Source organism: Thermobia domestica, chromosome 3, assembly GCF_964235325.1.
Source record: "Thermobia domestica chromosome 3, izTheDome1.hap1.1, whole genome shotgun sequence".
In the NCBI taxonomy this organism is placed as follows: Eukaryota; Metazoa; Arthropoda; class Insecta; order Zygentoma; family Lepismatidae; genus Thermobia; species Thermobia domestica.
In genome coordinates, this window is record NC_137456.1 from 254,443,672 (window position 1) to 254,457,320 (window position 13,649).

Below are 13,649 nucleotides of genomic sequence, written 5' to 3' on the forward strand. Positions count from 1 at the left end.
ACAAGAGTAAACTTGATCCACGTAAATGTTTGTTCCACGAAGTTTATTTCTATTTTTTAAGACGTATTCCTTTTTCTTGTCACTCGAAAACTTACACACTATGGATCTTGTTCTGCCCTGACACTTTCTTCCAACGCGGTGAGCCCTCTGTATAAGTTCGTCATCAGTTCTTAATTGCAGTCTATCACGAAGATCAATGTAACGAAGTTGATGCATAATGTTGAAAAATAGTTTAACTTTACCAACAATTATTTGTTCCAATGAACTTCAAAATCAGAATGCTTTATTAGCCTGATTTTTTTAATCAATTCAAAAAATATGTTAAGTTATGGCTATTTATTTTTATTTCTAGATATTTTTTTTATTTTTTTTTCTCTCGGCCGTGCGGCCCCTGGGAGCTTGCGCCCATAGGCCCGGGCCTACCGGGTCTATTGGGAAATCCGGGCCTGTTCATGCTACTTCATCTATTTCCCTATTAAACAAATAGTTTTTTTTATTTTGAAAGTGTACAAATATATGTTGAGTTATGAAGTTTTAGGGGCTCTAGACCTGGTTGATCCTCCATGGGTACGCCCCTAAGTGAATACATCTTCATATATAATATTCGAGAAAATCGAGAAAAACGATTTTTTCATAACTGATGCTGTGCAATACTTACGTCACTATAAGGATAAAATTGTTACTCAAATATACACTAGTCAATCTTGTAATTATGACACTAGCAAACCGATAATATTTAGTATGATTAATGAGTTATAGCCCAAAGTTATCATGAAGTCTTAAACACTTTAATTTTTAAAACTATAATATTATCCAAGAATAAGGCATACGGTGTATCAGTCGATAGAATAACATCGAGCTGAACCTAGGGTAACTTAACCCCTTTCTGCACGATTTTTTCTTTTAGTGAAAAAAAAAATCAGTATTGTAAATCCTCATATGAGAACTTGAAAAATGAATTAAAACTTGAATTTTAGAATTTTCACTTAATTCCGACGAGAAATAAGTAAGTGCCATATATGACACACTTACAACTGACAAATAACATGCCAGGTGATACCAAAATCACTTATTTATACACGTCAATATCTCACACGGCAGACAAAACAGTCATTTGGTGCCTTTTATAAATCACAAAAAAGCTAAAGTGAAAAAAGGGTATGTGCCATATATGGCACGGCATGCGGTAAGGGGTTACGGGTAAAGTTTAATGCGTAGTTTTTGAGAAAATCTAGAAAACTCGAATTTTTATGGCGTTAAAAAGTATGTCATTTGTCACCCGTGTTGCCACGTTTGGCCTAATCCTCGTTTCGCCTAACCAATTATCTGACACTTTTATGACAGATAAATGATAAGATTTGTGTCCGCCATTTTAGGCGAAAAAAGGATCCTCGTTTGACCTAATCCTCGTTACGCCTAAAATGGCGGACAATAAGAAAAAATCGTGGAAATTCAACTAGAGGGAAATTATATAAGAGAAAATTCCCTAGTATAGAAAGAATTAAGAAATGCAAAATATATAGATTAATATTATATTAACTATTTTCGAGGAGTTAGGATTACCAAAACTCCTTTATCTATTTACTAGGACCATGGATATATACGAATATATATGAGTAGGCGAATAGGAAAACCCGCTAAATTCACATTTTAAAACTTGTGACAAATCGAGAAAAACTGTTTAAACACGTCATAATTGTAAAATAACATTAGAAACTAGAGAACATGAAAAAATTAAGAATAATGTGAGTGTTGGTCTGTCGAAAGCTGTATAATCACTAGTCTGTGAATAGCGTTATTGAACAAAATAGTTTGGATTTAACAGGTTTTGCGTATGTAAATGGAAATAACAGCTTTTGCATCTGGACGAGCGACCATTTTTGTTGAGGCTCAAGATAGAAAACCTATCAAAAAGAAAGGGAGTCAAAGTCAGAAATCAGTATTATGCCTACTAAAATATTGGGGGGGGGTGTATTATCAAGTATACATTGCGCAAGATTGGCACAAATGAATATGGATACATAAATGCTACATTAATTTTGTTCTAAATTGAAAACAATGGATCCAAATGTGCAAAAAATGGAATTATGTAACCTCCTCTCCATCATCATCTACTAAATGGAAATCCATATCGTTGTCGTCCTCTGGTGCATCACCACTTTCTGGGTATTCTATTCCTCGAAAACCTCGTTGTAAAACGTGAGCTATGAGCTGCTTTCAATCGTCAAACCCTTCTTAACTACAAGCGGAGTTAATTATACCTATCCGTATACATTTCTAAACTGATTGACTATATTTTGGAAGAGTTTGTAACCTTTTATGGACTAACATAGGTTGAATATTAATTTGCCAATTATCCCAATATATGAATTTGAAATATAGCAAAACAAAATGTGTAAATGTTGAGTTTGAGCAAAACAGTGGCACAAAGAGAATCAGAAATGGTAAATAAGTGGCAAAATTTTTTAACATGTTGTACCAGAAACATGTTATAATTTTGAATGATAATTGACACGAGACATTTTAAGAAAGAAATTCTGCTGAAGCTGAAGAGACCGCTTAGAGAAGAACCTAATCCAACAATATTCTGTTCAAAGTAAAGAGTTACCCTGAAATACAAAACAAACGACTTTTAGCCATAGATAGTCAACTTACCTTGTCTTTTTGGCTACATTTCGTTTCCAGTTTTTCATGTGTCTTGTACGTTTTCTAGACAATTTTGGTGTTGTCTGATAACAAAATTATGATCATCGGTGCTTAGAGTATCGTTTTCTTTTGATTTTGCGTGCATTTGTCTATTAATTATTAAAGAAAAGCAAATAAGCACAGAAAAGTTTCACGAACAGTTAGTTAAGACGTATAGTGTCTCCATTTTCAGTCCAGGGTGCGCGGTGGCTCAGTAGTAGAGCGTTCACCTCCAGTGCTTGGGGTCCCTGGTTCGATCCCAGCTCGCGCCATGTGGACTTTGTGGTGGACAAACACCGTGCTCGTGGGTTTTCTCGGGGTTCTCCCGTTTCATCCCACTTTCTTCATTCCACCATTTCATTCATTTCTCATCATCACCGTCTCCTTTAGCCTAACCGGCATAACCGTGGGACGTAAAACTAAAGATTTCATTTTCTTTTTTTTTCAATTTTCAGTCCAAAAATTAAAAAAAAATAATGAAAGCACACACTTCAAATTCTACCAAATAAAATTTCGAATGATTTACGAAGAGTTGCAATAAATATTCAGATTACTAAACTAATCCTATACAGTACGAAACCTCAAATTGTTTGAAATATGGAATTAACCGGGTTTGATTCTGCTTTTCTCATGAGGTTATTTGCAGGTTTGGGATTTAACAGTTTATGAAACTGAATATGGAAGAGGGATTTAACTGGTTTTGCATCTGTTGCCATGATGGATTTAACAAGTTTTGGTAATTGGCACATATTTCAATCTAAATTTTCAACTAGTTAAAATGGCTTTTTCTAGTGAATACTTTTTGGAAATAATAGCTTTCCAACTAAGGTTTCCAGAACAACCACAATCTTATTTTTTTTTTAAAGTGAATTTAACGGGTTTTGCCATTGGCCTACTCATATATCGTATATATATCGATACGTTCTCTAACGATCCAAACGATTTATGGTATGGATTCCAAATCTTAAGAATAGATTTCATCTCAGCTTAAGTCTTCTATTAAAGTAAGAACTAGTACAACTTTCGGTTTCAATATTGAATCCAAAATATTAAAAATCGTGAGAGATAATGAGAAATCGTTTTTGATGATAATTCAGTTTCCGATCAACAGGTTGCATGTCTCACATTATCACTCTATTCCTGCCGTAAGTTATAGATATATTTCCGGTTTCAAAATTGAATCTGCATAATTTGGGAATCTACAGTAATTTAACAATGTAAAAAGAAACTCACATGTAAGAGAACAAGGTATAAATGTTTTCATAACTTTGCTTACTGCACCGAACACCAGTAAATCTTAGCCAAGACGGACACCCAGCTGAATAAGGGGTTCAGCCGGATTGTTAGTAGACAACGTTCGCTTCATCGTATGGACTTCAGAAGCCGATAACCCACGAGGTTACTACTTGTCATTATATGTCGCTACGGTTAATGTTTTACATTGGCAACAGAATGCCGTGACTGGACCATAAAAAGGGGTACCATGGTGCGATGCAGGGTTGACAAAAACCATGTTAAAAAAAGAAAAAAAAACAATAAACCCGTTTTTTGTTTAAACCCGGTATTTTTTTAAGTTTAAACCAGGTTTTTTTGTTTAAATAATTTGCTGTATGTATTTATATCACATATGGAGAGAAATAAGTTTGTTTCATCTTGGTGTTATTATGCAACAATTTGGTTATGCTGAAAGAGGTCACATAAGCTTAAAGCGGAATCAAACCGCTTCTCGGCTTACATCCGAGAGAAATTGTCCTCCATTTGAACTCGAAACCGGGACTAATTGACCACAAAATGCGATATGTCTGCCGACTCACTCATGAAGGACTCCTGGTAAAATTGCGTTGTGCTGATCTTTAGGTACTTGTTAATGTAACTGTCAAGAGTCATTTCAGAAGGACAAAAAGATAACCAGTTACACAATGCAAGTGACACTTTTGGATCACTTGCTGGTTTTTATGTTTAAATAATGTTTTTAATTTTATATATGTTTTATATCAGTATATTGGTATTGATTTATATATTTTAAGTTATTATTATTTTAAGAAATCCAGATCTGGTCATTGGGTAATTAATTAATTAATTTATTTATTTATTATTATTATTATTATTATTATTATTATTATTATTATTATTATTATTATTATTATTATTATTATTAATTGTATGTAAATGTAATTGTTGTATTTACTATGTATATTTATAATATTTCTATTTTCAGCTATTACATAAAAATACCTCTAGTAAAAAGAATAGTTAGATAGCAACTCTGTTTCAGGGAATAACAGACAGATATCAGAGTTACGTACAACAAAGTAAACATAAGTTTAATTTTTTTCTTCGACAAACATATGTGGGCTTTCGTCCGGTATATGAAATCATAACAAGAGTTTTATATGAAACTTAGATCCGGAAAGAAAACTGAAATGGCGACTACAGTGGATCTGCAGACTTTAAAGGAAGCCTTAAATTTTCAGAAACAGAAGACGTAACTGTTGAACAGATTTTAGAACTAATAAAATTGGGTAGACCGAGAACTGGAAATAGTAAAGTCGCAATAACAACAAAGTCGCAATAATGTGAACGTAGAAAAGCAAAATTGTTCGTGCTGGACCGTCCCCGAGGACGTAAAAAATTGAACTTTCTCGTTTCAGTAGTGTCAAAGCAATGGCTTTTAGCTTTTGACTATTGACGACTGCTCTAAGAGGAGAAATGTTTCTTTGAAAACTAGTTGGAAAAGTTAGTTCCTCACTTGTTATACAGCGACAGTAGGAATTGGTTTAACTTCAAATCGCCTTTTGCTAACTGTTCGGAATTCGAAGATAGTTTCATTTCTGGAGTACTATAGTTAAGGAAGAAGCAGAAGTGAAGTAGAAACTAATAGAAATAATATGCACGAAAGATACAGCTCTATTTGCTGGAAAAACTTTGTTACGTTAGGTAGCAACAATGACAGGAGTGGAAGATGGTCCTGGGAAAGCCATGAATGAAAGGACTTTTCCTTGTAAACGGGTTACCGTTAAAGGAAGACTTATTGAGACCAAAATTCACGCAATTTTGTATGGAACAACTGTTTTTGGCTATATTGCACTATGAAAGAGTGGTGTGGAATTATTACTTAGAAAGTCACCCCAAACATGTGGAAGATGAACAAAAGGGAAAAATATGTCAAGGAGGAAGAAGGTGCCTCTGCATGACAGTTGGAGTGAGTTGTAAAAATGGTCACTCTGCGGCCCGAAGGAAGAGAAAATGGGAGGGGCGGAAGTTTATGGAAGACCCTCTGGAAGGAAAAGGAAATGCCAACCAACAATAACGCTATCGACCTTTTTATTTTCACACAGCACCAGTGGAAGAAATTTTCATATGGAGGGAAGAGTAGCCTGCCATAAAATTTGTGTAAATAGCCACTACCTTTGTTTTGTTTTGGGCTTGCGAAATTTCACTATTTATGGTGTATTATGTTGAGTCGATTTTTTGGAGGAAGACAGCTTTGTCAAGATTTTTTTTAAAGAGAAATATTGTCTCTGGGATGACAACAGGACTTGTTGAATAGTCAGTGGACAGCCTTTGTTTCTTATCTGAGCAACCTGCTAAGGGTTAGAGTTGTGCCCAGAGGTTAATATAGCTGAGGTTACCAGTCGGATTCTAAAGAAAAAGGACTGATGGGAAGTCAAGTAAATTGTTCTTTTTTACAACATGAGTACAGTGAAGAATGAAGTTTAAAAAATTGATGGATCTCTAGTAACTTGGGAAGAATTGAGTAACTGTTACGAATTGGAAATATGTTCCTTTTTGCATCGTGGATGCGGTTGATCCCTCTTTCGTTAATAAGGAGGAAGGGGGGAGTGGAGCTTTAACATCCCCCAGAGTTTTTATTGTGCCCGAGCACTTTTCGTTATGATAGAGGTCTGAGTTTCTATCTCTCTTGTTTTTGCATTTGTATATGCGTTCGTCTTTTTGTAAGGAAATAAATGGAGACATGGCAAGGCCGCCATACTCCTATGTAATTAAAGAGGCTTGGAATATTTAAGTTCCTGCCAATTCTTCATTTTTTTACTTTAGAGACATCTAATTAGAGACTTTAGTTTAGATAGCTTAGAGCAAGACTTAAAAAGAATTTTACTCTCTTCAGTACTTGTCAGTTATATCATAAAAGACTGGGTTAATACGCCTAAGTATATCGATCGTCTAGATTTTCTATCATTCGTCGACTCACGACATATCAATAGTATGTGAAAGTATACTAGTATTACACAATCAAGAAAACTTTGAAAAATCAGTTTATTTGGTCGTTGAGGTTTCTCGGAGAGAGACCGAAGAAGTTTCGTCGTATGTAATCAATTAAAGGTCAACATACGAAAACAATAAATTACAGTATGGCTACAGTTTCGTTGTGCCGTTGGTAGTTGCCAGGACTCGAACCAAGGGTCCTAGAGTTCGAATCTACATCAGGTCGAGTAGCATGGAACTTTTGGCTCATGTACACATAAGAAGTTCGAATCCTGAACTTGGGAGCCGAATTGGACAATTTCCGGTGAAGTATGCATATGGATGGTTGCAGCTTAACAAACCCTAGTGGCAGGGGCCACTTTAAAACTATCCAGGATGTCGGAGATAGTAGCTGAGATGCAGCTTTATTACACTTGATGGATTTCCAGGGTTGCTGTGTTGCGGAAAACTTCAGGGTGACTAGTGTTGTGCTTGTGTAAATTCCAAGTTCGAATTTAAGAATGAAAAACTGTTCGATACAGTAAACTATGAAAAAGGAAAGCAAGTTTGCTTTCCCAGTGAATTAAATTTCTTTTCTGTTTATTAATTTTTTATTCTCTTTTCAGCAAAGGTATTGTGTGAATTCAGTGTGAAAATATTGTGTATTATGTGGTAAAAGTTATTCAGATCAGAACTGATCCAGACTTTAGACAATTCAAAGTGAACTGATTGACTAAAAATTAAATACAAAGATAATTTTTCAAGTAAATTTCGTGTGTAATACTTGTGTAAGTGAAGTGTTTCAGTGTGGTGATAAGGGTCAGAGTTTTCCTTTCTTGTATAGCTAAGGAAAAGACTGAAAGAGACATTGAACTTTAAATGAAAAAGTGGGCCCTCTCACAATTATTTTTTTTCTTCGTTTTTTTTCCGCAAAGACGCCGGATATGCAAGTGACACTTTTGGATCACTTGCTGGTTTTTATGTTTAAATAATGTTTTTAATTTTATATATGTTTTATATCAGTATATTGGTATTGATTTATATATTTTAAGTTATTATTAGGTTAAGAAATCCAGATCTGGTCATTGGGTAATTAATTATTATTATTATTATTATTATTATTATTATTATTATTATTATTATTATTATTATTATTATTATTATTATTATTATTATTAATTGTATGTAAATGTAATTGTTGTATTTACTATGTATATTTATATTATTTCTATTTTCAGCTATTACATAAAAATACCTCTAGTAAAAAGAATAGTTAGATAGCAACTCTGTTTCAGGGAATAACAACAGTTTCAGAGCATTCAGAGAAAGCTTCTTTTTGGTAGAACACCCTCCTCCCTACCACTCGTTTTTTCTACATATCTTATGATATGATAGCTTTCCTATATAAACGGAAGATTTTTACAGGGAAGAGGTCAGTTGACTGTCAGTCTTGGGGGAGACTTCGGACAGTCTCCAAAATGTAGTCTATAGGACGGACTCGGCTCTGTGAGCCGAGTGGGAACTTTTTACTCCCCGTAAGAGAATATTAGCTCTTCAAGTAAATGAAGGGGGAGTATTACGGTGGTCTTGCTTAGACTCGTCAGGTTCTCCGAGTCTTAAATAGGGCAGAAGGCATGAGCTATATTAGGTTCTACCTTCTAGTAGGTTTCTATTTGTAAGGGACTTCTTTCTTGGACTAAAATGAGGTCCTGTGAGAAGAAGGGATTTAGAAATACAATTCTTATACTAATTCAAGAGACAGATTTTTGCTAGGGAATTAGGCCCTGTAGAATAGGGACAGGATTTGATCCTTGAAATGCTACATTCCATATTTAGGTGGATATGGCATTTAGATTAACAATTCCCAGATACTAGGATTTTTGAGTACGTGTTCCAAAACTGAAGCTGTATACGGTTTTGGTCGGTTATAAGGTAATTTGTTCCTCTTGCAGGACGCAATAGGTTTTTATGAACACTCTGAACACAGATTCCTGGGTTCGATCCCTCGAAGTGGACTCGTAACAGGCTACTGATAGAGTTTTAGATTTTTTTTTTTTTTTTTTTTTTTTGAATCACATCTCCTAATTCAGGGAGTATGGTTCTTATCTAACCTTTACCTGCCAGATCTATTTAAGGATCTTTCGCTACTATAAGGCGAACTCATTTTCCTTACCTACCTATCCCTATAATAAGTATTTAGATAGATATCCTTCTAGTGCATCTCCTATTTAAGGGAGTACACGAAATAGGGTCGTAGGCCAGGGCTTTTGATGTAGTGAGTCAATGCCCTTTATAAGTTAAGGTCGACAGAGAACGCTTTTAGTGAGGGCTAACCCTTCTGTCTGCCACAGGCACATCATTAGAGAAAACTTAGCTTTATTAATTTTACTAAAACTAGAGAATAGTTAAGGAATTAGAGAAGAGAATACCCTACAGTATTTCTAATGCACTTTTAAAGAAAGATATTTCAGAGAACTATCGACATTTTCTAAATAAGCTTTTAATAGAGGTAACTCATGTGTTATGATTTCATATGTAGATAAGATCCTGAGGTATAAACCTGTTAAGTTAATTACCCTAGACATTATTTTGTTTTCAGATACGAGTCTGAATATAATTTATTATATTCTATTTTATTTTTTAAAAGTTTGTCGATTATTTAGTCCTAGAGACGGAAAGAGTCTGTACGCACAGACTGACGTATTACATATCACATATAATAACTAACATAATTTATATTTCTTTTTTCGACAAACAACAAGTGAAACCATTATACAGAATTACATATGGACAATTTCAAAATGCTGCAGAGTACAGAAGAACTAATTTAGTTCAAGTTAGTTCATTACGACTTTTATTAGTCCAAGATAGAGAAATACAACGAGAAGAAGAAGAAATAGACTTAATTTGCATATCTGTAAGAAAAGTAAATAAAGATACGAATTATTTGAGTCCACTTTGGCTCTGACCCATTTATACATATAAATAAATACCAAAGATACTTCTGATTTCAATAAATGCCTCTCGTGGGATTTATATGAACCCTCCTCTCCCCAAAAAACTACCGGTACAGCATTTCGATGTATTTTATCAATAGTAAACATTATTAAAACGAAACAATATTTAGAATTTTTCTTTGATTGAAATTGCATAACAATAATAATAAACTATAAAAAAAAATCACAAAAGAAGCATTCATAAACTTATAAAATAATACAAAAGTTGCTTTTGTAGTATAATCTTTTTGAGTAATGAATGGGAAATTTAGGTCTGAATATAATACGAATGATATACGGAAATGAAACGTGATAACCCATAAATGTGTGTTCATCAAGCTTTTACGAACACTTTTCGTTTTTTGGTTTAAACCAGTTTTTTTTCTTTTTCTTTTTTTTAAATAGCTAGTTTAAACCAGCAAACCCTGGTGCGATGAGTCTCGATTTCAATCTCATCACGCCGATACTGATCTATAATTTGGTGCGAGCCCAACGAAATCATGTCAGGTTGGAATTGTACAAGATAACGGAGACCATGTTGATTTATAGTGTTTTTCTGTAAGCAATGTTTTGGACCTTTGGTACCTACTATTCACCCGTATTGTATCGAAGTACGAAGATCTCCAGAGTCAACTATATCTTTATTTCTTTCTGTCACACGAGTGGAAATGGAGTGTACCAGCAGGACAACCAACCTCGTAACAGTTCCGGTTGGCCACCATCTGTTTGGAGGAGGATTCAACTTCTTCTTGCTGAAACAACCACCGAGAAGCCCGGATTTCAATCTCATTGTACATCTCAGAGATTTATGCAATGGACATTCCAGGTAGTATGTGAAACGAGTGGAAATTCAACTCAAAAGTTGTAATTTCAAAAGTAATAATAAGAAATGAAATATATTTTTCTTCTTTCTTTGTCAGTAATACATTGAGATGTTTGAATTGTGGAATTATCCAAAGAGCAATTTGTCAGCGGAGCGATTTGTCACAAACCACTCACTGCGATCACAATTGTCCATTGTTAAGTTATGAGCAAATTTAGGGATCTTTTGTCAGATCTAGTTCGAAATAGTTACAAATTTTATGCGAATTGTAATTACAATAGAATCACAATTGGATCTCTTATAATGCATTTACAGTTTCAAAAAAGCGTTGAAACTGGAATGAAATCGTCTGAAAGATCAGCAAAACCTACAATAAAATAACTTTTGCACTTACATAAGAAGAAACACACAAACTATATTTCCTTTAACGTACCGATTAGCAGTACCATTTGACAATATCAGATATTTGGAAACAAACTGCAAACTAAAAGTTATTTTTGAACAGCACTCACCTTTAAACAAAATTAATAACAGGTGTAACTTTTTGTGTTTCTCTCATCTCAAATATAGTCACTATACACCCTGTGGGTGCATCAATATTCTCAAAATGGAACGAAAAAGTAACTGTACAATTGTCGAAACATTTTTCCGAAAGCAAATAGTCCTATTACAAATTAGATATGGGAAAACTAATTTGTATTTCTCAGTTCTTCACTTAGTAGGGAGTATTTTTTTTTTCGAAAAATTTCCCTCCAGTTTTATCTCCACGATTTTTTTATGTCTACAATTTTAGGCAAAACGAGGATTAGGCCAAACGAGTATCCTTATTTCGCCTAAAATGGCGGACATAAAGCTTATCTTTTATCTGCCATAAAAGTGTCAGATAATTGGTTATGCGAAACGAGGATTAGGCCAAACGATGCAAGATCTTTGTCACCAATCATATTAAGTTGATAGTTGTTATTTTTCTGGAGTTGTTATTTTTCTGGAAAATAAATTATGTATTTATGCTGTGCATATGACATATATTATGAGCTACGGGAAAAGATAATGGTAGGCAACACTTCTGGCAAAATTAAGTTATGAGATGAAATGGGTTGAATCGGACCACACAGAACAGTATGTAGGTAGTTTAAGTTCGGAAATGCACTTGTAGATAGCAGGGAAAGATTGTTTGGTATGTGGCATTAGATGGCAATGTTAAACTTTCTTTTGCAGTTTACTCAAAAGGAAAAAAAATATCGCTTACCATTATCTTCCTCCTTCTTCCTAGCTCCTCATGTACAGGGTGTTTCAATACAACACCGAAAAAGTTTGGGAGGTGATTCCTGACAGTTACAGGCTGCCGAAAACATTTAAAAAAAAATGAACTTTAAAGGTTCGTAGCTTCAAAACTATCGGACCTACCGTAGTCTAGTCAAGACTTCACTTAGGAACTAGTATGTGTCCTATACAAATATCAATGTTTCAGAATCCTGCTGTATTTCCGCAACAATTTTTATAGAGGTAGTTTGTGAGTACTTCAAACTATATGCCCGTGACCAAACTCCTTCCATAAAAATTGTTGCATGAGTACCTTAGGATTCTGAAACTTCGATGTTTGGATAGGGCACATACTAGTTCCTAAGTGAAGTATTGACCCGACTACGATAGGTCCCATAGTTTTGGACCTATGGAGCTTTGAAGATTATTATTATTATTATTATTATTATTATTATTATTATTATTATTATTATTATTATTATTATTATTAGTTTTTGGCAGCCTATAACTCCGACAGGAAGCATTTGTGCACCCAGGTTGGTAGGGATGCGCTCGAGTCGAGACATGTCTCGAATCTCGACTCGACTCGACTCGAATTCGAGTCGAGATTCGAGTCGATACACACTTTGTAAAATTCGAGACGAGTCGAGACAAACGCATTTCTCGACTCGAATTTTCGAGTCGAGACTCGAGTCGAGTCGAGACAGCCCCTAAAAATCTCGACTCGACTCGAATGTCTCGAAAATTTTTCTATAATTTTTAATATTATTTTGAAGAAAGTGCTCGATCAGAAACACTCGGCACGAGAATTTCGGAAACTGCAGGACTTGTCAGGTGTTCGAGGAGTGCTATGGTTATTGTCTTCAGCAAGTGGCGAAACCAAGGGGAAAAGACGTCCAAATGTCGAGGGGTTGGGTGCCCCACCTCATTACAGATGTCGAACGCCGTAGGCTGGGCAGACTGGTAAAACAGAACAGGCGGCGAACTGCGTCGGAACTAAGATCAGAGTTTAATGCTGGGCAAAGTACAAGTGTGTCTGAACTAGTGTTGTCAAATTTCCGGAAATTTTGAACCTGTTTTTTTTAACGTTTTTTTCGATTTTCCGGAAAAATTGAAAAAATAAATATGTTTGAATTAGGTTAATTTTACTAGTAATGATATCTCTTTTTTTTCAAACACGCGAAAAATTTAAGTTAAAAAATTTCAATATTGCAAATATTAAAAAATAGCACTCGAAAATAAAACTATTCCAATTATTATCTATATATTAAAATACTAGATTTACGCGTATATGTTTCTCCTCACAGAAAAGTTTATATGTTTGTCTCCAATCCTTTCAACAATGAGATCTCGAACCCACAAGTGCTAGAAACGTGCCGTTTTCATTTGTCGATTCCAAATTTTATGTAAATTGTCCAGTTCTAATTGAATATTTTTATATTAAAAAAACATGGCCATTAGTTCTTTATTACATTTATAGGGGTACACAAGAAGTACTGTGGGGGCGCGGTGACTCAGTGGTAGGGCGTTCATTTCCGGTGCATGGGGTCCCTGGTTCGATCCCAGATCGCGCCGTGTGGACTTTGTGGTGAACAAACACCATGCTCGTGGGTTTTCTCGGGGTTCTCCCGTTCCCTTCCACTTTCTTCATTCCACCATTTCATTCATTTCTCATC